The sequence below is a fragment of the Salvia miltiorrhiza genome, chromosome 7 (genome assembly GCF_028751815.1).
Source record: "Salvia miltiorrhiza cultivar Shanhuang (shh) chromosome 7, IMPLAD_Smil_shh, whole genome shotgun sequence".
Lineage (NCBI taxonomy): Eukaryota > Viridiplantae > Streptophyta > Magnoliopsida > Lamiales > Lamiaceae > Salvia > Salvia miltiorrhiza.
In genome coordinates, this window is record NC_080393.1 from 43,864,952 (window position 1) to 43,892,063 (window position 27,112).

General features: G+C 41.0%; 1 long non-coding RNA gene across 1 annotated transcript; it reads right to left on the reverse strand.

Moving 5' to 3' along the window:
• LOC130996282 (uncharacterized) lies at positions 1 to 27,112 on the reverse strand. The gene is made up of 3 exons (XR_009092478.1): positions 26,875 to 27,112; positions 748 to 808; positions 1 to 235 (listed from the first exon to the last, which is right to left on the reverse strand). It is a non-coding gene; the product is annotated as an uncharacterized LOC130996282 (long non-coding RNA).

Genomic DNA, 27,112 nt, shown 5'->3' on the forward strand with positions numbered 1-27,112 from the left:
TTGTTAACAAAAGGAATATTTATAATATAACGGAGGTTTAGTCATATTGACTCAAATAAACTAGTAAGTTCGGATGATTCCGACTTAGCCAAAATAATATAAGACTTCTGAGTACGCAGCGGAATAAGGTTCTGATTACATGTATGAAGACATGTATCCCCAGAGTTCATTAATACATAAGGATAAAACAAAAGGACTCCGCTCGTCACTTCATCACCACCAGCAGCTGCTCAACCTGCACATTTAGAAATATATGCAGGGCTGAGTACAAAAGTACTCAGTGGGCACGTATGCCTAAGTATAAAAATACATGCTTCAAAACTGTAAATTGTCATGCCATAATAAACAGTACAGCAAGGGAGTTTTTCGCTAAAAAGGCCCAAGCTTACTAAATTCATTTGTGATTCTTAAAGTTCGTCTGCAGACTAAGTTCTCTTGTAATCTATCATATCTGGAACTACGTGCTGGAGAGGTGGCCACCTCTCACGGTCACTTGACCGGCCAACCCGCTAGATGACTCACAGTCACCGGTGTACACTAGCCCTGGCAGGATAGCTATCAACTGCTCAGGACCCGAATTCGAATACATAACTTGGCAAAGCCACATCAGATAGATATCATACTGAAATTGAAACATTTTATGGCAAGACAATACTTGAAATAACTTTCAGTTCAAGGATTTTGCAATGAAATAACTGTTCAACTGTAATTTGAAACTCATTTGATATATATGGAAGTAATGCCCACCTGACAGCACTCCTGCTGTGGTGCAGCAGCTCTCAATCTAGTTATTGCTCGTGCACTTGACCTTTATTGCGGGAATTTAAATAAAATATGTGCTCGAAGAGAATCCACGATTAATGAGAATGCGAAAATAAATATGCATGACTCTCTTATGCATGATTCGTTATTCCGGCTTAATAGTCTGGGAAATCTACTATTAATCCTAACTCTCGGATTAAATAAAATAAATAACTTAAATAAGGCTCGTCGCATGAGGTCGGATAATAACTATAATTAATCCGCTCATCTAGAGTGTTCTAACCCACTTGATAATTATAATAGGTCTCGCTCTGTAATAGATCAAAAGGAAATAGCTCAATCGAATTATTCGCTTAATAATTCCGTAATACGAAATCTGTAATTAAAACTATATGAGTCCAATTAACCGATTAATAAGGACTGATCATGAATCAGGCTTATATAAATATGAGGGAAGTAATAATAATAATCCAATAATTAAAAGGCCCAAACATAAGGTAGCCAAATAATTAATTAAGAGTTTGGCTCAAATTAAAATAAATAATTGCAATCCATATATAAATCTGGAGCTGAATTATTAAAATAGAAGGCCTAACTAAGATAAGATTATTGGGCTCAAATAATTAAATAAATCTGGGCCAAAAGAAATAGTAATAGCCTAACTGAAAATAAAAACAAAAGCCCAGCTTTCAGCCCAAAAGAAGAAAAAGTAATTGAATCTGGGTCCAGAATCAAATAAAATGGTGAGGCCCAAGGAAATGGCCCAACTCTTCTTATTCACCCCCAGCTCGTCTCTCTCTCTCTCTCTCAATTAGATGCTCCCTTCGGTCATCTCCCTCTCTCTTCCTCTCGATCCGGCCTCAGCCGAGGCGCCTGCGCCGCCGCTCCGCAACCTGGCGAGTCGGCGCTTCGCCTCTTCTCCCTCTCTTCTCAAAGCAGACGCCTCTCTCTCATAATACATGCTCAAGGCAAATAGGGTGAGCCCTAATTCCTCCATCAACTGAATCCGCTACCACCACTTTCGAAATCCGGCGAACGGCCATTGCCGGTGGGTGAGGCCACCCCTCCTTCATCTGTCGTCCTTCCTCCCTCAATTTCTCTCTCAAAAGTCCACCGAAGAAGATAAACTGAGGAGTCCTGTTCTCTCCCAAAATCAGAAATCGCCGCCGCCGCTCCTGAAATCTCCGACGACGTTATCGTCTCAAGCTGGCGTTGCTTCGCCTGAAATCGCCACCGCCGCCGTGCACCGAGCCGCTCCTGCTGTCTCTCAGCTTCAGGGGAGGCCGCTCAAGAATTGAGCCCTATCCTTCCCCCAAAAAGAACCGGCCACACTCCCTCTTCCTCTTCTAGAATCCGGCAACCTTGTCGCCTTTACGTCCCTCCGGCGAGTAGACAAGCGTCTGTCGTTGCTGCTTTCTCCGGGTCGGCGGTTCTAGCGGCCGCACTACTGCTGGATTCGGGCGATGGGTACGCCGCCGCTGCTGTTACTCTAGAATCGGCGCGGGGCCATCGCTGTGATAGGGAGTCGTCTGCCTTTCACCGCTCGATGTCGTCGACGCTGTTGTCCTTGGAACCGCCGCTGCTGCGCACGAGTCCGGCGTGCCTCTGCACATCGCCGTGATTCGCGGTTGGCGCTTGGATCCCCATGAGCCATCGCCCGGTCATCGCTTCTTGGCTCGACCGAACAGGCTGCGCCCTTTTTCCCTAAAGCTAAGTCCTACTTCCTTATATCCTAGTTTCTAGTTGTTAAGGGCAGAATACTCATGGTTTGTCGTTCTAGAGCGTAAAGTAACAATGAGTGAATCATAATATAGTTGTAATGCCATAGCTTGAACATGTTGACATGAATGCTTGATTGGATTGAAATTTGAGATAGTATAATACCTTGAATGTGTTCGAACTGATTGGTGGCTGTTGGAGTTGAATGAAATGTGTAATAGCTGAAATGAATTGAAGGTGCCATTGTTTAAACGAATGAAGGAGACTTTTGGGCAGAGAATAGTAAAGTTAAGAGCAAGCTCACCTTGCAGTTGTTTGGTTTGATTGATGATTTGTTCGCTGTAGTTGAATGGTTTTAATTGAGGAATAACTGAATGAACTATGGTTCTTGTGTTAATGCAGGTGAAATGAAAACATTGAAGCCAAGCCTTACCTTGAGATCTTGGCAGAATGAATTGGGGCTGCTCTTCGATATCTTTCGGGGAAATAAAGTGAGAGTGAGAGTTGTTTGTTGGCTGGGGTTGATACTAAGAGTTCATTGGTGCATACTTGAGTATGCTAGCAAGAATAGGTGTAGGGTAGAGTGAAGGTGATTGGGGGAGTTGGGGCTGCTGGAGCAATCTAAGGAATAGGTGGTAGGGTGTAGGGAGAAGGGAATTGGTGGAGTTGGGCGGCTGGCAGCTGGGCTGTTTCAGCCACATGCGCCTGCCCCCTTTAACTCTTTTTTTTTTTTTTTTCTCTTTTGCTTCCTTGTTGGCTGATGGTGTTAAACACAAGAATGGTGTTGCATTTGATGCGTAGTAATGTGGGATATGGCTGAAGTAAAGCTCTTGCCTCTTGGGAATTCTAAACTTGTAGTACAGTAACGCGCTTAATGAAATACTAATCTTGAATTCTTACTAATGTAGCGTGTATATATATATATATATATATAGGGTTGGATTCCGGTGGATCCCTATGCTTATAATAGATCCGTAGATCTAAATCTAGACCACACATTTATGACATGTGGCGCATCAAGATGGTGACACGTGGCAAAGCATTTCAAGGCAAAATCTGGAGAGGGGTAAAATTGGAATGTAATTTTCGAAATTCAAAAAAAAAAAAAAATTAGATTTTCTCAAAATAGGTATATTTTAGATGCATAAAGTTTCATACGAGAATGCATGAACTTTCATATAAAAATGCATAAAGTTTCATATAAATATGCATAAGATTTCACCCCACCCCCCACACCCCAGAACCCCACCCCACCCCAGAACCCCACCCCCTACCCCCCCACCCCCCCACCCACCCCCCCCTCCCAAAAAAATTTTTTTTTTTTATTTTTTTAAAAACTGATTTTCTGACCACTGACCCACCCCTACCCCCACCCCCCACCCACCCACCCCCCCCCACCAAAAATTTTTTTTTTATTTTTTTATTTTCTCAAAAACTGATTTTCTGACCACTGACCCCCCCACCCACCCACCCCCCACCCAAAATTTTTTTTTTTGAAAATCAGTTTTTTTAAAAAAAAAAAAAAAAAAAATTTTGGGGGGGGTGGGGGGTGGGGGGGGGGGCCAGCAATTAGAAAATCAGTTTTTGAAAAAAAAAAAATTTTTTTTGGGGGGGGGGGGGTGGGGGGGGTGGGGGGGGCAGGGGCAGGGGTGGGGTGGCGAAACTACCAGATTTATTAAAATGAAATGCATTTTTTGTATAATTTAATGCATTTTTATGTGAAAACTTTTTGCATTTTTGTTTGATTTTATATGCATGTGAAACATGCATATTTTTGGGGGGTGGTAATGGGGAGGGTTGGGGGGTGGTGTGGGCTGGATTGGGGGGTGGTATGGGGTGGGGTGGTGAAAATACCAAAATTGGAAAAATTAAATGCATTTTTCTGTTCAAAGTTATGCATTTCATGTGAAAACTTTATGCAATCTTTGTGTGAAACTATATGCATCTAAAATATATCTATTTTGAGAAAATCTAAAAAAAATATATTTTTTTTTAATTATTAAATCCGAAAATTACATTCTAATTTTACCCCTCCAGATTTTGCCTTGGAATCCTTGCCACATGTCACCATCTTGATGTGCCACATGTCATAAATGTGTGGTCAAGATTTGGATCTAAGGATCTATTATAAGCATTGGGATCTATATGATCCCATTCCTATATATATATATATATATATATATATATATATATATATATATATATATATATATATATATATACTCGCACGATATTTGATTTCTTGCTTGCTAGCATCGATGGACTGTAAAATAAATCTAAATTAAATCCGTAGATTTAATTCGTTTGCTCATCTAATATCTAAATTAAATCCGAAGATTTAATTCTCCTCACAAGCCGGAATAAATTCACGACTTAAGTAAGTACAAAAATAATAACAACTAATAATATAAATAATATTTCTATTGCACTTAATAAATAACATGACTTTGCTAAGTCAGTTATAATCTGAAATAATAATTATTGACTGCTCAATCATCCTTATCGTGGTTTCTCACGTGAAATAAAATAATAACTCTGCTTCAAATACTATATAAGTCGAAATTAATCAAAGATCAATACTGAAAGATGCAATAATTAATTATTGCATTGCTGGTTTTAATAAATTAAAAGAGCGGGTTACTACACAAATGGTGAAGAATTTCTTGCACGATTTCGACGTCAAAGATACCATTTGAATAATGATTGGTGATAGACACCAACCTACATCTGCCGAAGAATTCTTTAATATGAAGCATTCTTCAGCTAGAAATGTGATAGAAAGAATGTTTGACTTATTACAGAACCGTTGGGGTATCCTTAGATTTTCTTCATTCTATCCAATAAAGTTTTACAATCGGATCATCCTCACATATTGTTTACTTCATAATTTAAAAAAGAATGAAATGGGTGACTATCAAATGGATGATGAAGATAGGGTCCTACTTCAAGGAGAAGACAACAATGAAAGTGGCGACGATTAAATCCGCGATCAAGGGAGGAGAAATGGTCTCTATTTTCATTCTCTCGAATTCTCTAATGAGACCTTCTTCTTGGGTGAAGAGACATTCGAGTTTGGCATGTCCTTTTCGGCTCAATGCATCTACAACTACATTGACCTTCCCTAGGTGGAAATTAATTCCACAGTCATAATCTTTTACCAATTCGAGCCATCTTCTTTGTGTCATATTGAGATCTTTTTGCTCGAAGAAGTACTTAAGACTCTTGTGGTTTATGTATATTTCACAGCGGACACCATACGGATGATGTCTCCATATTTTCAATGCATGTACCACTACTGCCAATTCCAGGTCATGTGTAGGTAATTGTGCTCATGTGGTTGTAATTGACGTGAAGCGTAGGCAAACACTTTTCCATCTTGCATGAGTACGCATCCTAGCCCATTCTTGGAGGCATTGGTGTAAATAGTGTATCCTTTGTTGGCATCAGGTACCGCAAGTACTGGAGTAGTTGTCAATCTTCCCTTCAGCTCTTGGAAACATCATTCACACTATTCTGTCCATTTAAACTTCATGTCCTTCTTTAGAAGTTGAGTCATCTGCTTAGCAACCTTCGAAAATCCCTCGATGAATCTCCGGTAATATCCTGCCAAGCCAAGAAAACTGCGAACTTCGTGGGGTGTGGATGGTGACTTCCATTCTTGTACTAATTTTACTTTAGCAGAATCGACTTTGATTCAATCGGATGAAATGTCGTGTCCCAAGAAATTCACTTGTTTAAGCCAAAATTCACATTTCAAAAATTTGGCGTAAAGCTTTTCTGATCGTAGCTTTTCCAATACCTTTCGTAGGTATTGTTCGTCTTCTCGTTCACTATTGGAGTAGATCAGAATGACGAATTGGTCTAAGAATTCATGGAATACTTGGTTCATTAAATCCATGAACACGGCTGGCACATTTGTTGAACCAAATGGCATTACAATATACTCATAATGACTATATCTGGTTCTTAATGATGTCTTGGGTATATCCTCATTTCGAATCTTCAATTGATGGTACCCTGTTCTCACATCTATTTTTGGAAACATGGTAGCTCCTCTTAGTTGATCGAACAAATCGTCAATCCTGGGTAAAGGATACTTATTCTTTAACGTCACCTTATTCAATTCGCGATAATCTATACACAGTCTGAGACTACCGTCTTTCTTTTTCACAAACAAAACTGGCGCTCCCCACGGTGATATGTTAGGTCGTATGAATCCCAAATCCAATAAGTCTTGTTGTTGTATCTTCAATTCTTGTAATTCAGCTGGCGCCATGTGGTATGGCGCTTTGGAAATAGGTGCAGATCCTGGTTCGAGATCGATGGTAAACTCTAGTTGAGATCTAGTGGCAATCCCAGAAAAGTGCCTGGAAAAACATCCTTGTACTCACGTACAACTGGTATTTTTTATTTTCTTTTAGTATCCTTGGGTGGTGTGGCGGCTGATCGGTTTGGAAGGTAGATGGACGACGATCAGTGCGATTCTGACGGCATGGTCGAAAATACCGTTTAGGCTAAGGGAACGTTGGAACTTCTTCTACCGCTCGTAGTTGAGGCTGAGGTTGTGGATTTTGCTTTCCTCCATTGTTTTAGCAATTGGAGCATTGTGGCGAGTAATGGCCCACTTTTCTGCAAGTATATCAAGCGTTGCCTCCTGGTTTGCACGCACCGTAGTGTGGCTTCCGACATTTTGGACAAAACAGAGCGCGCTGAGCATTTTGGGGTGATATGTTCGGTCCGCTTATTGGTCGTTTATCTCCTCCATTTGGTTGAGGAGGTCACGACATACTGTGCCACGATTTCTTTGGCGGTGGTCCAATTAGCTCCTATTTCCTCTTGCCTTTGTTCACATGATGGTCATTGGGCTGCGTATGCCCTAATTGAGAGTTGTGTGTCGCTGGAGTTTGTGTGTCGCTGGAGTTGTGTGCCTTTGTTCTAGTTGGATGGCCAGTTCCATGTCTAATGCTCGGTTCAAAGCATCCGTGTAGGTCAGTACATGTTGGCAGGCTAACACCACTCAAATCTCTTGGCGAAGACCAGCACAGAATAGTTCGGACATCTTCTCGTCCGTGTCTACCCGGTATAGGGCATATCTAGCTAGGTCACAAAATTCTTGATCATACTCGGCCACTGATTTATTTCCTTGGTGGAGGTTTACGAATTCTATTTCCTTCTTTCTCATGTAGCTTCGAGGAATGTATTTCTCACATAGTGTCGTTTTGAATTCCTCCCAACTGTGATTGTCTAGTTATTAGGGAGTTATGGCCTTCTGTCGTGCCTCCCATCAAAAGTCTACCGAACCCTTCAACTACTATGACATGCACAAAATTCGCTCTTCATCATTGCAACGCAAGAATCGGAAAATCTGTTCCATGGAGCGAATCCACTCTTCTGTTACCAAAGGATCGCCTTTCCCATCAACTATTGGTGGGTTCTGGCGCAGAAAGAGTTCCTTGACTCTCATTTCTTAGGGAGGAGGTGGTGGTGGCATGAGTTTCCGCTTTTCTTCTTCACGGTCTTGGGGTTTTCTCCTTGGGGATATATTGGCTTCTGTACACGATTCTCTATTGAAGACAAGATAACAAAATGACAACATGTAATAAATCGATCTATCTTATACTTCTAACACGATTAACCCTCTAAGAGTATTAGTACACAAAATAGAGATACTACTACAACTAATGGGCGCTCTTGGCCTCTTTCTGATGATAACATATCATGAACTTCTCAAGCTTCTTTCGTAAGTATAACATCAAGGTTTATCCTACTCAAATCACCCCACAAGTACAATTATGCATGGTATAATCTCAATCATAATTTCTAGTTGTAGAGATAACTTAACCGTTGTGATCTTACATACAAATCCTTATTCCAACTATAAAGATTATTATTGGAGCAGATCATTAATAATAGTGACAGATTTGGCCACGACGCATATTCCATTGGAAAAGTGCCTCAGTTACAAGGACTTTTACAACCAGGATTCGGTGATTGGAAGATTTCGAGTTTCTCGTTCTTTAGCTACTATTTTTTTTTGAAAGATTCTTTAGCTACTAATTAAAAGCACCTATCTGATCACTTACTGTTACAACATACATATGCATCAAGTTCTAGCAAATATACATAGCAAACATACATAGTAAATATAACAAGTTTTTGTGACACAAACATCCCAATCTTGTAAGAGACTCATTCTTTCTCACCCGGCACCATATCATGTCCCATTGGTCACCCTAAGCGAAGGTGTTATCCTAACTGACTTTCTTTTCCATGTATATCACCAGTGCAGCTACACTCGTCCTTCGAGCTATTAGCTTCCTCCATGGGCGGGTACCTGTAAGTCGTCCAGTGTCTGCCAGTCATGATGGTCCCATAATAAGCATCCTCGTCATCCTCGATTGGTGGATACATTACTAGTTCTTCCTTCAGATCTTCATCTTCTTCTTCTGTCTCGCTCACATGATTTGGTGGTCGTGATGGCCCTGCTTCGTAGTCATGGGTGGCGAAAAAGATGTTGAGGTATGGGTACACCAATAGTTGAGACAACACAGTAAGAGGTGAAACAGGCTTAGCTGGGAAATAGTTTGATTCATTCTTAGGGAAGGACATATCAGACTCTGTGTGTGGTAGTAACCGGTAATCACCCAGAGCTTCGAAGTTATCGTACGCCACGGTAAATTCATAGGGTGGTGCGGGATACGCTTTCGGCTCAGGTGGGGTCATGGGGAAACAAGCACACTAGGAGTTAAAGGGGCCTGGTTAAGTACTGGTCTAACAAGGTTTTGCATGAAAGGAATTGGGTCATATTGAGGTTGGAAATTAACTAGCCTGGTTTCAATGTCAATCAGTCCTTCTACATCATTAAAGGGTCCAGAGGGTGGATCCTCATTGGAGTAATATTGGTGGCTGATGGTCGCAATAAACCCTCGAAAGTCCCCGTGTAAAGTCCCTCCAATGATCGTCCCATCGATATGGTAAGATATTAGGTGCGCCGCCCACGGTCTCCACTCTCGTGGAAACAACGGGATTAAGTTGATGATCCCTTCTACCCCATCGATATTGTATTCCTCTGCTTGTAACCACAAGGCGGGATAATAACCTAGAAACTAGCCTAGGGTGTCCTCTTCATCGCGCTGATAGGTTCTAAAGGCCATCACAATTTTAGTTGGGCTTCCCATCTTGTAAGGAAATATTCCTTATCACCAATTGATACTCAAGGTTTAATGAGGTTCACTCACATATACCCAACTTCATAGAAAGAAAGAATGGTTAATCAAATCAATTCATTAATAAGGAATAACAAATAATGCATACCTTGCTTAGAAGTCTATGCGAATTCCTAGCTATTTATAAATGCAATCTTAACCCTAAAGTACCGTTCTTAATCAACAACTTGCACATTGGAACACATGTCGAAGATATTAACATCAATACCCATGTATAGGTCTGTACAAATTCTCACGTCATTAACATATAAGATCTAAAATGTACCTTGGCAAGCTAGAGGGAGGAGAGGCTGAGATTCTGTTACACTCTGATCATAAGTCAAACTAGGATTTTAAATTAGGTTACAAACTCTATCATTTAGAAACATAGTCATGACTTTTCAAAAATTAAAACCTCAGAGCCAAAGACTACCTTTGATACCACTTTGTCGCGGCCCGACTTCTAGTCAGTGATAGCGTAGACCGAGTATCACGCAACTAATTATGAAAAATGATCGAGTTCAACCATTTCTTAGTAGGATTTTGTCAATATAGAGATGACTTTCATAATGGACAATGTGCAAATCAATATTAGGCATCATTAGTCCAGTACTATGTTAATTAAGTCATTAAACTTTTGTTCAGTTCATGATGACACAAGGTGTTTACATTATTACAAGCTAAATATAATCAGTCATAAAGGTTTGCAGAGAAACACAATCAAAAGCAAAATCGGATCACTCGTATGGAGACGTGTGATCCGTGAGGTCTAAATGGGAAATCATAGTTATACCATCACAAGCCAAGGCATACACCTTGAAGTTTGTGATGAAACAAAAGTGGAAACAGATAATAGACGTCATTCAGAAGTTCCGGGTGCAACAGACTCTGCGAACATATCGCCTTCTCCTCTCCATCTCAGCTTAACCTGCACATTTAGAAATTTGATTTGCCATGTTTATTAACAGACTCTCCGAATATACGTTAAATTGGGATGGAGAGAAGAAGGCGATATGTTCGGAGATTCTGTTACACCCGAAACTTCCGAATGACGTCTATTATCTGTTTCCACTTTTGTTTCATCACAAACCTCAAGGTGTATGCCTTGGCTTGTGATGGTATAACTATGATTTCCCATTTAGACCTCACAGATCACACGTCTCCATACGAGTGATCCGATTATGCTTTTGGTTGTGTTGCTCTGCGAACCTTTATGACTGGTTATCTTTGGCTTGTAGTAATGTAAACAACTTGTGTGTCATGACTCTAGTTATCTATTTACTTTTGAAATTATCATGAATTAAATAAAAGTTTAATGACTTAATTAACCTAGTACTGGACTAATGATGCCTAATATGGATTTGCACATTGTCTGTTATGAAAGTCATCTTTATATTGATAAAACCCTACTAAGAAATGGTTGAACTCAGTATCATATTATTCCTGTGGTTGAGTCGATCATTTTTCATAATTAGTTTCGTGATACTCGGTCTACGCTATCACTAACTAGAAGTCAGGCCGCGACAAAGTGGTATCAAAGCCAGTCTTTGGCTCCGAAGTCTTAAGTTTTGAAAAGTCATGACTATGTTTCTAAATGATAGAGTTTGTGACCTAATTTAAAATCTTGGTTTGAGGTATGATCAGAGTGTAATAGAATCTCAACCTCTCATCCCTCTAGCTTGCCAAGGTACGTTTTAGATCTTATATGTTAACGACGCGAGAATTTGCATAGACCTATACCTGGGTACTGAAGTTAATATCATCAACATGTGTTCCAATGTGCAAGTTGTTGTTTAAGGAAGGTTGGGGTTAAGATTGTATTTATAAATAGCTAGGAATTCGCATAGACTTCTAAGCAAGGTAAGCATTATTTGTTATTCCTTATGAATGAATTAGTTTGATTAACCATTCTTTCTTTCTATGGAGTTGGGTATATGTGAGTGAACCTCATTAAGCCTTGAGTATCAATTGGTGATGAGGAATATTTTCTTATAGGATGGAAGCCCAGCTGAAATTGTGATGGCTTCGGGACCTATCAGCGCGATGAAGATGACACCCTAGGCCAATTTTTAGGTCATTATCACGCCTTGTGGTTATAAGAAGATGAATACGCAGTCAATGGGGTAGAAGGGATCATCAACTTAATCCCGTTGTTGCCACGAGAATGGAGACCCTGTGCGGCGCACCTAATACCTTACCATATCGATGGGGAGATCATTGGAGGAACTTTATACGGGGACTTTCGAAGGTTTATTTCTACCATCAGCCACCAGTATTACTCCAATGAGGATCCACCCCCTGGACCCTTTAATGATGTAGAATGACTGATTGACATTCAAACCAGGCTAGTTAATTTTCAACCCTAATATGACCCAATTCGTTTCATGCAAAACCTTGTTAGACCAGTACTTAACCAGGCCCCCTTAGCTCCTAGTGTGCATGTTCCCCCCATGACCCCACCTGAGCTGAAAGCGTATCCCGTGCCACCGTATGACTTTACCGTGGCGTATGATAACTTCGAAGCTCTGGTTGATTACCCGTTACTGCCACGCACAGAGTCTGATATGTCCTTCCTCGGGAATGAACCGAACTATTTCCTAGCTAAGCCTATTTCATCTCTTACTATATTATCTCAATCAAAGAGGAAGATCCGAAGAAAAAACTAGTAACGTATCCACCAATCGAGGACGACAAGGATGCTTATTATAGAACCAACATGACTAGCAGACATTGGACGACTTACAAGTACCCGCCCATGGAGGAATCTAATGGCTCGGAGGACGAGTGTAGCTGCACTGGTGATATGTATGGAAAAAAAGCCAGTTAGGAGAACGTCTTCGCTTGGGGTGACCAATGGGACATGATATGGTGTCGCTTGAGAAAGAATGGGACTCTTACAAGATTAGGATGTTTGTGTCACAAAAACTTGTTATATTTACTATGTATGGTTGCTCTGTATGTGTGCTAGAACTTGATGAGGAAGAGTTTGGAAGACAAAGAAGAGCAAGATGAAGAATATGAAGTTGGAGGAGATGAGGAAGAGGAGCAGAAATACGAAAAGCCCAATCCGCCCAAGATCTAACGCCATTTTCCAGGGAGATTGGTCAAGAACAGGAAGGAGGAGGATTGGATGGAAATATTGTGAATTTTCAAAAAACTGGAGGTAAATCTACCACTCCTTTCAGCCATTCGCTACATGCACAAGTGGGAAAAGTTCTTGAAATAGATCACTACTAAGAAGGTGAAGCATGATGAGAATGCCCGATTCTTTGTTGGAGAAAATATTTCAGCCGTACTGAAGAGGAAAATGCCCAAGAAATGTGGGGACTCAGGGATGTTCATGATCCCTTGCGTGATTGGAAGTAGGAGCATTGATTAACGTCATACCCTTGGCCTTATTTAAGGAGTTGAATTTTGGGCTACTCAAAGCCACACGTGTCGTGATACACTTGGCGGACAGATCTCAAGTTTATCCCAAAGGTATTTTGGAGAACGTTCTGGTCAAGGTGGAGAACCTCATATTTTCAGTTGATTTTTATGTGCTTGACGTGGGCAAGGCATTAAGGAAGACATCGGTCATTCTCCTTGCGAGACTATTCATGAAGATTGCCCGTACTCGTATTGATTGTGACTCGGGTACGTTGACATGTGAGTTTGATGGAGAGAAAGTAAAGTTTAATATTTTTCAAGCTATGATACACCTAATGGATACCGAGATCGTGGAACACATTGATATTGTGGAGAACATCTTGCCCATGATAGGAATGCAGGATTCGTTGGATCTCATTTTTCAATAAAATATTACGGAATGCCCACGAGAGTATAGTGAGGAGATATTTCACACATTGATGTATCTCAGGAGTCAAGAAAGACCAAGCCGTTTGTTGCCAGACAACTTACCTATTCTGAAGTTCGAAGATAGGTTGGTGCCATCTCTCCAGAAGGCACCCAAGCTGGAGCTCAAACCATTGCCTAAACATCTCAAGTACATCTATCTTGGGACATGAGACACCTTGCCCGTGATCATTAGTTCAGAATTAACCATTGAAGAGGAGGACAGGGTGAAGGATATTATTGGGCAATACAAGGAGGCAATATGATGGACATTGGTGGACATCAAGAGAATCAGCCCTTCATTATGCATACATCACATCTTGATGGAGGAAGAAGCCAACCCAGTACGGGACCAGCAAATGAAGTTGAATCCAGCCATGAAGGAAGTCGTGATGAAAGAAGTACTCAAACTTCTTAACTTGGGCATTATTTACCCAGTTTCAGACATCATGTGGGTCAATCCGGTCCATGTTCTGCCCAAGAAATCAGGATTGCAGGTGGTAGAAAATGAAAAGAAGAAGCTTGTCCCGATGAGATTACAAATTGGCTAGAGGATGTGTATTGACTACAGGAAGCTCAATCAGGTAACAAGGAAGGACCACTTCCCTTTCCCCTTTATTGATGAGATGCTGGAAAGGCTTGCGAGAAACAACTTTTTTTGCTTCTTGGATGGATACTCAGGATACATGCAGATCTGGGTTGCCCAAGAGGATCAGGACAAGACGACCTTTACTTGTCCCTTTGGGACATTTGCGTACAGGAAGATGTCATTCGCTTTATGAAATGCCCCAGGCACGTTTCAGAGGTGTATGATGAGTATTTTCTCGGATCTTCTTGAGACATGCATTGAGGTATTCATGGACGATTTTACCGTGTATGGTAAAATATTTGATTTTTGTCTTGAAAATTTGGAGATGGTACTAAAGAGGTGCGTGGAGAAAAGCTTGGTATTGAATTATGAGAAGTGTCACTTCATGGTCACGAAACGCATTGTTCTTGGGCACGTGGTTTCTGAAAAAGGGATTGAGGTAGATAAAGACAAGGTGGATATAACTGCCAAATTGCTATACCCAACTTCAATCAAGCAACTACGTGGTGTTCTTAGGCGTGCTCGGTTTTATCGGAGGATTGCCAAGGACTTTGCCAAAATTGCACAACCGATGGGGATTTCACCTTATCGGACCGTCTTTGGCAAGATGTGCCATCTTCCAGTGGAACTCGAGCACAAGGTGTATTGGGCAGTTAGCAAGATGAACTATGAATGGGACGCTGCAAGGCAAGAGAGGAAACTCCAATTGCAGGAGTTAGAGGAGATAAGCCGTGAAGCCTATGAAAATGACGTTCTTTACAAAGAGAGATTGAAGAGAACGCATGACCTGCACATCAAGGTCAAGACGTTTGAACATGGGCATAAGGTTCTACTTTACCAATCGAGGTTCAAACTCATGTCCGAAAAGCTATTAAGCAAATGGATTGAGCCTTATGAAGTGCAAACCTACTAGCCGAATAGAGCAGTGGAGATCAAGGATTTCAAATCAGGGAGCATTTTTAAGGTGAATGGTCAACGTTTGAAGGTCTACTATGGGCAAGAGATCGATGATGATCCATAAGAACTATAGCTTCTTGATCATGAGCCAAATTGAAGGAAGGCAAGACGTCGTGCTCACAACGCTAATTATAGTGTTTGCCAGGAGGCAACCTGGTATTTTATTGCTTTATTTCATTTTTAGTGTTTTAGTTTTTCTTTTATTTTGTTTTGGTACATGGAGAAGTTTTTTTTTTTTTTTTTTTTGGGTGTGCAGGGCAGGATAGGTAGTCAAGAGGAAAGAAGGAGAAAATGCGTGTGTGTAGAAAAAGGGCGCGTGGGCTCGGTGATGTCAGGGGATAATGCATAACCGCCGGTTTTCAAACTAACTGACGTGTCAAGTCAGTTTTCAAAAATGTAACTGACACGACCTGCCTGCGACTCTTTCCTTCTCCACGTTAGCCATCGTTGCCATCATGGCAATTTCAAATCAAAACCGCCCTCCCTCTCTCGTTCTCCGGTAACTTCCCCTCTCTTCTCTCTCACTAAAAGCCATAATTTCCTCTCTTCTCTTCCACAATGGTGAGCACCACCATTAATATCACAACAACTCCTTCACCACCGAAGACTTAAGGCAAAGGAAAAGGTAAAGGCAAGATGTCAGCCTCTCTCTCTACCAAAACCCCAACCGAACCTGCCCAGAAATCACCTTCACCGGCGAAACCAGAAGAAGCTGAGGCTGCCATTGCTACAAGGCGACCGAGGAAGCCCCTATCGTAGAACAGCCGAAGACGGAGCCGGTTAAAAAGTGGGAAAAACGCATCAAGGTAGCGGAGATCAAAGAGAAAGGCCCTATTTTGATCGAGTCGGAGTCAGAATCTGCCTCTACAGGGAAAAGTCTGGAGAAGGTCGCCACTCCTCCTGCACCCATGGAGGAGGAGAGGGTGGAAGAAAAATAGGAGAAGACAGAAAATGACAAAGAGATGACGGCTGTGGGGGAGGCTGCGTAAGAAGAAAGAGAGCAGGAAGATGAGGCAGGGCAGGAGGAAGAGCAGTTGACAGAGAAAAAAACCACCGAGATAGAATCCGACACCACCAAGACGACGTCCGAGTTGTCTCAGTTGAAAAGAAAACAAAAGTCCAATCCACCGACGGTGAAGGGTCCTTGAAGAAGGGGAATGAGATCAAGCACAACAAAAGGCCGAGGGGTGCAATGTGAAGGAATATTAAACTGAATTAATACTCGATTTGCCCCGAAGATCGTTTCTTGGAATATTATTAATTTATCATACAACGATTAATCCCTAACATGCTCCTATGAATTTAACAGCTGCACATTGGAGTTAGAAAATACCTGAAGACTTCCTAAGAATTCGTCAATCCGTCGCTGAACAAGTCAGCCAACTTCAACGCTCTGTTTGACCCCTCAAACGACCTCCAATCGTATTTTGTGCAGAAATACGACTTCTTCGTCCTCGAAAGAGCTTTCCGTGGCCGCCTGATTCACCTCAATCGGACTTCTGTAGAGGAAGTTATGGCCGTTCTCCCGAAACTGCCAGAACTTGATTTCCTGCGAAAATCTGACTCTAGCTCAGATCTTCTGAACTGTATCCCGCTCAGCTTTCACCGTTGGATGGACAACGTTCTATGAAAGTCCCAAGAGAGAATGCTCCACACGATTTCCTGCGCCCCACACAGCTCTCAAAACCCTAATTAATTAGTGTGTTTTCCTGAGAGCTGACAGCTGTATTTATAATAAAATAAATACGTGTAGGCACAGAATTAGTGTAGGATGCGTTTTTCTCTTCTTCTAGGGCTAGGAGACTTTGGGCCAGTCCAGGGACCAGATACAAGGAATAAAGATGAGCCTCAAATAAATTAATTTATCTATGGTCAGCCCAGACCATAATTAATTTATAAATATCAGTTCATTCCACTAGAGAACCGATATTGACTTACCCCTTTATTGCCGGTGATGAGTCGGGGCTTGTATTTAGACTTATTAAATCCTCGTATTTAAAATATCCGACATCCATTAATTAATTAGAGCTCTGACAGCCTAAATTAATTAATCTCTTTGTAATCCTTAAGCAGTACCACTCAAACTTTATTATTGCGCCTGAACTTAATCAGCCTGCAGAGTTTAGCGCAATAAACATTATTGAGCTCCTTAAGGGGATGTCATTATCCTATACCGGATACGAGTACTAATACAGATAATCAGATATCATATATTAACCGCTATCACCCAAGATACAGAGTATTCAAGTTACTATAGAACTCTCGCTCATAGTAAGTCAAAGTGATAAACGAATCAACATATATATTTGAAATCTTATTAGTATTAAGATCTTTTAAGTTATCGAGATCTTTAATTATTCATTGAAGACAGATAGATGAATATATCTCACTGTGGTCCTATCAATACGTAATGACGTACCAGTATAGATAAGTAGTCAAGACAAACTACTTCCATCTATACCGCAGCCTAAACCAATAACTTGTCCTAGAGTTATTTCGGCTGTGATTATATTATATCTCTTAAGGTTATTCCAATTATATGGTCTTCTGTGATCTACAACACACCATATAATCTACTTATATAGAGATAAAGAACATACATATGCAATCATGAACACAATCAGATAGGAGATTAGATAGTGAACTTAGGAAACATTGTATACAAGCATAAAACGTTCTTGCTTTCAGTATACAAATCCAACAATCTCCCACTTATACTAAAGCAAACTTTTAGTATACAATGCGTCTATTTACCAATCACCTAACACTTCTCCCACTTATACTTAAAGTTTCCTAAGTGGGTGGCATCAACCGCATTCCCATCCTTCAACGACCATTTGCGATAAGCCTTTTGTGAAAAGATTGGTATGTTTCTCCAATATGTGAGAATTTATTCTATGAGCACAAAAAAAACTCGATTTACGAATAATCGTATAACTTGGTACTGCTCCATGTGTTTGACCCCTTGTGGTTCTTGGATTCCTTAGAGTTTGCAACTGCACTTGAGGTATCACGAAGGTGATGCTCTCACGCAAACTAGGAATCACCCTTAGATCCGGAGGTAGTGGTCAAACCAAAAGGTTTTACCTCCTAAGGAAAACACATAGCTCGGGGTAATTATTTTTTGTTCTGGTCAGCCTGGAAATCCGAAATCGTATAATCCAAAAAGGAACTAAACTGTCTAACTGGTAAACTATCCTTATTCTCTAGTCATGGACTTGAGAATATAATTTACCACAGTTCAGTGTCCTTAACTAGGACTATACTGATATCTTACAACTATGCTAACTATATAGCAAATATAAGATCTCGTACATAGTAATCCATACATGAAGCTATCTACTGTGGAAACGTAGAATACTGCCTTCATTTCCTCAACCTCAACAGGCATCTTAAGACATAGTCTTTAGATAAAGGAACGCCATATCTAAAAGGTAGCAATCCTTTCTTGGCGGTATTCATACTAAAACGAGCATTCACAGTATCAATGTAAGACACTCGAGATAAGCCCAACATCTTTTTCTAGTGATCCCTTATAACCTTGATCACAGAGACGTATACTGTACCTCCTTAGTCTTTCATCTGAGACTGTTCGGATAACCATTACTTTATGTCTTGACAATAGCTCCATATTGTCGCCAATTAGGAGGATATTATCTACATAAAATGCAAGATAAACCACATCACCGATGACACGAGAGCGATTGATACGAGATGCTTCTCTCCCTCCCTCACGTAACCTCCAGGTTGTTGCACATGGCTGTCCTTACCTTTTTTCAAGGTAATATAAATGACATCCATTTGCCAGACCTCGATGGTTTAAGTGAGCTGCTATGAGTAAAATGATCCGAATGTTCTGAGCATGGCACTGGCGAAAATATCATCATAACCTATACCCTTACACTAGGCATAACCTTTCGCCACCAGTCTAGCTTCGAAAGCTACGACCTTGCTCATTCGGGCCTGTCATTATCTTGTATACTCAGTTACAACCTAAGGCTTTACTGCCTCCTGGTAGCAAGATTTTTCTAGTATACACCCATATTCTTAATGGATTGCTCCATTGAGGCGTGCCATGAATCTACATTCTCGTCTTCCACTAATTTCAAGTAGATATCTGGGTCGATTCTCTTATATTCACTACCAGGGACTGAATTCAAAGATCTTCCCAAGAACATAAATCGATCAAGTTATCCCACAACCCTCCCACTACAATGGATCTGTGGTGGCACATGTGTGTCAACAGTGCGTGCAGTGTCTTGTGGTACAAAACTCTTGCACACTTGGCTTAGGTGATTGAATCGCCTGTCTAATGTCTTCAATTTCTTGAAGCACACTATCTGACTTGGATTAGTGATTACTCCCATAGTCCACTTCTAAGAATCGTGTGTCATTGCTAATAACCACCTTCTGATTCTTTAGGACTAATTGCAAAGATGCATAACTCATCATCGGACATATTTTTTCAAGAGTGACCTATTTCTTCTCTCCACCACACCATCTTATATAGGGATTACACGGTGTAGTAAACTGGGTTGAAATCCCAAACACTGACAATGAATCAGAAAAGCTCATTCCTAACACATTATTGGCCCTTTATCCCTCTTGTCATAAATGACCTGGTCTCCATCTTTTCCTCTATACAGGATTCGCAGGTTCGAAATAGTACAACCTGGATTGAATCCAATGTACTTATTTAGACACGAGCCTTTGGATCCTGTTAAGATAGATGTGGCCTATTTCTAGGGTATCAATATATGTGTAAGATCCTCATAAGAGATTAGCCTTAACTTTTCTCTTTCTTTTGTTCGATGATGTAAATGCAATATAAAGGTATTTTGTAGATAAGTTATAGTATGAAGAGAGATGTTCAAAATACCAGAATAGACAACTTTGTCATTTCTTATGATAGAAACACCACTATCAAAAATGACATAAGATCCATCTATTCAAAATTTTGGAACATGATAAGGAACTCTCAAAAAACTAAACTATATCTTTAGGACTTAAAGACAAGTCTTCAATTGCAACAACTGCGACTTTAGTCACGTTGCCTACGAAGACAATCATCTCATCACTTCTCAGCTTCCTAGTCAGCTTATAAAAAGCCATGCAAGGTGTAACAATCATTATCAGTTTCTCTCGTTATCCACTACTCACAACTGAGTAGAAAATGAGCTGATATGTTTCAGTTACTACAGCAAGTGAAGTACCTTAACCCTTTCCCTTGAGTATTGAAAGAAAAAATCTCCAATACTCAATCTTATCACACCACTACTCCCAATATTTCCCTTATCTTTCTTGCCCCTTGGACCCTTCTTCTTCATGTCATTCGACGAAGAAGATGGCTCTCCTTTGGCAATAACAAGTGCTTGCACATCTCTTTCCCACAACTTCCTTAGCCGTAACTAGAGCATTCAACAACTCAAAAGAAGTATTATTTTTCTTGCTCATAACAGCATTGAGGCGGAAGTTCTTAATTAAAAGACTTGGGAAGAGAGTTCAGGATAATATCGACTTTTGCCTCACGGTCGATACTCCCACTGAGCAAGTCAAGTCCGTCAAAAAATTTGCATGACATGCTCGTGCACTGAGCTGTGCTTACTCATAAAAATAACAAGATTACTCTCATCAAATTTAAATGAGCAGCTTAGTCCGACTCTCCGAACACTTTCTTGAGATTCAGCATGATGCTAATAGCATCGTCCATGCCCTGATGTTGGAGCTACAAAGTTTGTGACATTATACTCATAATATAGCATATAGCCACATTATTCGTCACATGCCACCTTTTATGTAATTCATTTTTCTCATCAGTTGACTATTGTTCGGACCATAAGAACATGGAGTAGTAAGCAACACAAAAATTGTGTTTAGTTTGTGATAAAGATAAAAATCCAAAACTGCGTTTCCATTTTATATATGTGGACCGGTTAAAAGACTTTGTCCAAGAATAAATAAACAATAAGAGACATAGACATATCTGAAAGTAACGAACATAAAGCACATAATTCGTAACAATAATATTGTAACCTTTTGATAAAACAATATTAATGAAACCTCCAACCGCTCAAAGAATCCCATGTGCAAGCCACGTTGGGTGGACGTTTACACACGAACTCCTCAACCAGACTATTCACCTAGTCATTTAATTTCCATGTCAACTTAACCTTTTGACAAAAGAAATTAATAATTGGCACCTTAACTAGACCATATCATCATCAAGAAGGGACTCCTTTGGGAGTTGTACATTGTACTTGATATGATATCTAAGCAATGACCACATTTTAACCTTGAAAATTAAATTTTCGAAATTGACATACTCACTCGGACCATGCCGCTTTCAATTTAATTTTCTTGGTTATCTTATTTAATTCCATTCTCCAAAGTACTTGTGAAAATTACACAAGTAAGCCACGTTGGGTGGACGTTTACTGCATAACTCCCACTACTTCAATGGATTAAATATTTTTATAGAAACCTCTTCTGACAAACTTATGAGAAACAAATATGAAGTAAGCCACGTTGGGTGGACGTTTACTCACATTGCTAATCACTTTGTCTAGAGACCGCATGTGGAGGTCTACATAATTTTAAGAATAAAAATTAATAAGAAATAACCACAATTTAACTTTGAAATTAAAGTCTTGAATTTGACATACTCACACGGACCATGTCGCATTCAATTTAATTTCTTAGTTATCTTATTTTAATCCATCATCTAAAGTACTCGTGAAAAATTATACGAGTAAGCCACGTGGGGTGGACGTTTACTGCATAACTCCCACTACTTTAATGGTTTAAATATTTTTTATAGAAAACTCATCTGACAAACTTATGAGAAACAAATATGAAGTAAGCCACGTGGGGTGGACGTTTACTCACATTGTCAATCATTTTGTCTAGAGACCGCTTGTGGAAAAAAAACTAAATAATTTTTAATCATCTACAAAATTATCAATACAGCTTAGTCTTTTTTCTTTCAAAAGGTTTGATCATGCTCAACACATAATCCCTAAACATGCTTATCTAGAACGCAACATGTAAAACATGCTCGCAGAATTCTAAAACATGCTTAAGAAAACGATAAACCTAGCATGCTTGTCTAAGCGCAGTTAATAAACACATATTAATAAGTAAAGACAAAAACAGCATGCATAGAGCATAAATGATTAACACCACGACATGCAAAGAACAGAATTAAAACAATAAAGTTCTTCGTGACCCATTCGTGGAACCCCATATTTCTAATCTATTACAAAGAACAGAAAAGAAATAAAAATAAAACTCAAAAACGTAAACTCGGCCCGAAACGCTTCAAACAGGCTCGTCTTTGAAAAATAGGGTTTGGGCCCCCTAGGGTTTCTTGAAACCCGCGCCCACCTAGGGTTTGAGTAATGCACGCCAGCTAGGGTTTGGAAACCCTAGCAGCCGCCGCCCCTTACCACGACTACAGCTCGGACGGCGCCGCTGTAGCCTGGCGCGGCAGCAACCTTCCCAGCGTGAGCAGCATCCTCCTCCAGCTCGGCTCCGGCAGCAGCAGCCTCGGCGCGCACAGCACATCGACAGCGGCCGGACGACCGCGCAGTGCAGCGCTGGGCGCGCAGCACGCAGCGCGCACGTCGCCCCAGCACGCCCGGTCCTCACGCCCCAGCCCGACTCCAGCAGACACGCAGCCTCGGCAGCACCAGCGCCAGCAGCAGCGACCTGGCGCGGCAGTAGCATCCTCCTGGGCGCAGCAGCAACCTCTGGTCTCGGCGGTCTCAGCGCACAAACAGCAGCGGCCGTGCGGCGCCAGACCGGGCGCGCAGCGCACAACGCGCGCACGCGCAGCCCTCGACGCGCGCAACCCCTGCTCACCGCCTGTCCTCCCTCGCCTCGCCTTGCCTAAAACACGGCATCTGATGAGTTACGGCAGTTGTAGGCGCGCGCGCAGCAGCGCACGGGCACGCACGCAGCGCCGCCCGGCGTGCCTACGGCGCACGCCGCCTCCCGGCGCAAACTTACCTCCGTCGATATTATCTCATATCCGTCCTTCGTTATTCCGGTCTGATCGTCGTCGACTTCGTCTCGTTTTCCATAATTACAGATTACAACCGAAAAACAAAAACAATTGAAATTCCAATCTAACCACAGATTTTCTCGTGGTGGAAAAACGATTACAACGTCAAAACGACGTATCCCACGAAACAACAGACCACGAAGAACAGCAGCAGTAAAAACAACGCATATTATTAATCGTACATAAATTAATAATAGAGCCAAGAAATTAATCCTGGGCTCTGATACCAATTGAAGGAATATTAAACTGAATTAATACTCGATTTGCCCCGAAGATCGTTTCTTGGAATATTATTAATTTATCATACAACGATTAATCCCTAACATGCTCCTATGAATTTAACAGCTGCACATTGGAGTTAGAAAATACCTGAAGAATTCCTAAGAATTCGTCAATCCGTCGCATCGCTGAACAGGTCAGCCAACTTCAACGCTCTGTTTGACCCCTCAAACGACCTCCAATCGTATTTTGTGCAGAAATACGACTTCTTCGTCCTCGAAAGAGCTTTCCGTGGCCGCCTGATTCACCTCAATCAGACTTCTGTAGAGGAAGTTATGGCCGTTCTCCCGAAACTGCCAGAACTTGATTTCCTGCGAAAATCTGACTCCAGCTCAGATCTTCTGAACTGTATCCAGGCTCAGCTTTCACCGTTGGATGGACAACGTTCTATGAAAGTCCCAAGAGAGAATGCTCCACACGATTTCCTGCGCCCCACACAGCTCTCAAAACCCTAATTAATTAGTGTGTTTTCCTGAGAGCTGACAGCTGTATTTATAATAAAATAAATACGTATAGGCACAGAATTAGTGTAGGAGGCGTTTTTCTCTTCTTCTAGGGCTAGGAGACTTTGGGCCAGTCCAGGGACCAGATACAAGGAATAAAGATGGGCCTCAAATAAATTAATTTATCTATGGTCAGCCCAGACCATAATTAATTTATAAATATCAGTTCATTCCACTAGAGAACCGATATTGACTTACCCCTTTATTGCCGGTGATGAGTCGGGGCTTGTATTTAGACTTATTAAATCCTCGTATTTAAAATATCTGACATTCATTAATTAATTAGAGCTCTGACAACCTAAATTAATTAATCTCTTTGTAATCCTTAAGCAGTACCACTCAAACTTTATTATTGCGCCTGAACTTAATCAACCTGCAGGGTTTAGCGCAATAAACATTATTGAGTTCCTTAAGGGGATGTCATTATCCTATACCGGATACGAGTACTAATACAGATAATCAGATATCATATATTAACCGCTATCACCCAAGATACAGAGTACTCAAGTTACTATATAACTCTCGCTCATAGTAAGTCAAAGTGATAAACGAATCAACATATATATCTGAAATCTTATTAGTATTAAGATCTTATAAGTTATCGAGATCTTTAATTCTTCATTTAAGTCAGATAGAAGAATATATCTCACTGTGGTCCTATCAATACGTAATGACGTATCAGTATGGATAAGTAGTCAAGACAAACTACTTCCATCTATACCGCAGCCTAAACCAATAACTTGTCCTAGAGTTATTTCGGCTGTGATTATATTATATCTCTTAAGGTTATTCCAATTATATGGTCTTCTGTGATCTACAACACACCATATAATCTACTTATATAGAGATAAAGAACATACATATGTAATCATGAACACAATCAGATAGGAGATTAGATAGTGAACTTAGGAAACATTGTATACAAGCATAAAACGTTCTTACTTTCAGTATACAAATCCAACACAATGACTGTGGACCCTTCAACTCGAGTGATCGTCGGGCCCAAGTCCATCGAATTTAAGGTCCTTAAAGACCTAGACGTGGATAACGAGGTCAGGGCTTACTTCAAGGCGATCAGGTGGGAGAAATTTCTGGACTGGTCAGGAGTGGTACACGAGAGTTTGGCGAAGGAGTTTGTTCAAACTTTCGATGTGAAGAATCCAGGTAGGATGGGCCTCGAGACGGAGGCGGAGAAGTTCGAATTGATGGGGTAGAGCACCACTCTCTCCATCAACGATTTTAATTAGTTCCTAGGCATGACGACTTTGGTCGAGTTGAAGTCAGAGGGGTATAAGCAAGCAGCGAGAAGAACACCGGAGCAGACGCCTACAGAATGGGCAGAAAAATGGAGCGTCGTCGGAAGGTGCAGCGAATTCAAGTTGGGGGCAACAAAAGCCTACGAGCTTAAGAATGGGGCACTTAGAATCTGTCACCGAATTCTTGCCTATAATTTCTTTGGCAAGAAGGATAGTAGTAATTCTATTGCCCAACAGGAATTATTTCTCGTCCGTCACGTCGTTGACTTGTTCTCTTCTGAGAACACTGCTGCCAGATGTGGGGAGGGGAGGGGGCGCCGAGGCGGGGAGGAGAAGGGGGACAGCGGGCGCCGTCGCCTGTGGCAGATGGGGGGGGAGATTAGGGTTTAGGAGTGGGGAAGATTAGGGAAGATGATGATGTGGTTTTTTTTTTCCATATGTTAATAATATGATTACGTGTCAAATTCTGGCTACCACCGCATTAATTTTGGCTGCCACCATGTCATTTTCGACGCTGGCGTAAGAAAAAATCGATCATGGGACAAAAACGAGACAAAAATGAAACATTGTGTATTTAAAGGCAGATTTTTTAAAATAGGAGCAAAAACCAATTCCTTGTAAATATTATGGATTTACAGACAATTACCCCTAAGTAATTATACTTCACATATGCCACATTATAATATATTTATTATGCAAAATTCAATTCTCTAAAATAATTAGTGAAAACAAATAGAGAATATAATTAAATAATTAAATCATAAAATCAAATTGAACTATGTCAATGGTCCAATTAAATAAATAAATCATAGATTCGGAACATTTTAAATCTCAGCCCACATTCTTTTATAAATTGAGCCTAGCTATTCAAACCAAGCCCAACTTAATTAAATAAAAATAAGCCCAATACTGAACCTGGCCCATCTTCTTCTCTTTACCTAGACTAGACCTAAGCTGACTCCCAGCTTTCTCAATCCCTTCGCACAAACTAACCTACACACACCGCACACAACTCCTTGTTCCTCACTTAGACCACCACCGTCTCGATTCCTCCTCCTGCGGCACGACTGCCGCCGGTCACCTCTCGCCCTACCTTCTCTCTCTGACCTCAAGAGAACACACACTACACTCACGGATTCGAAAATACACACACACTGACACACGAACGCAGCCCCCTAATCTCCCTCCTCTCTCGAAAAGGAAACCCTAGATCCCCAAATACTTAGCACCTACTCTCGATTTCCGGAGACCATAGCAGCGATGGCCGCCGCCGCGTGGACTCCCTTTATCTCCAGCAGAACAGTAGCAAACCGCCGCCACCGTCGACGCCCTCGACTCACACAGCCACAAGCCCCCCCTCCTTACCCCTTCATTTCTCAGAACACCAATGATAGCAGGAGTTCCGCCGCCGTCGGCCCTTATCCGGCAGATTAGGCAACAACACTCACACAAGTTCAACTTCTAGTCTTGTTCTGTCTTCCATTTTCTTGTGTTCTCATTTGTAAGACATTTACATCTTAATGCTATGCAAACTCAGACAGACAAATAAGTATATATATATATGCCGAGATAAAGCCATGAATGCATTTTGGATTTGAACTCTGTTTTCGATTGGTTAGTTGTGAAGATTCAAAATTTGATGTTGAAAACTTGTGTGAAAGTTTGAAGTCGAAAAGTGTAAACTATGATCAGTTGAGTTAGAATTTACCTTTCAAGAGTTTCTAATTGACTGGTGCTGTGATTTCTGTCTGAGTTTGAGAGAAAAGTAAAGTGTTTTGTTTGAGAGGAGTCGGGGGAAGAAAACTCAAACTCAACTGAACCCGTTAAACCAACTCGAACGGACGGGTTTGGTCTGGATAAGACGGACCCAATAGACACATAAGCTCCTTTCCGAGTAAGATTTTTGGGACTAATTAATTTTTAAGTAGGTCCTCGTCTAGAGCTGC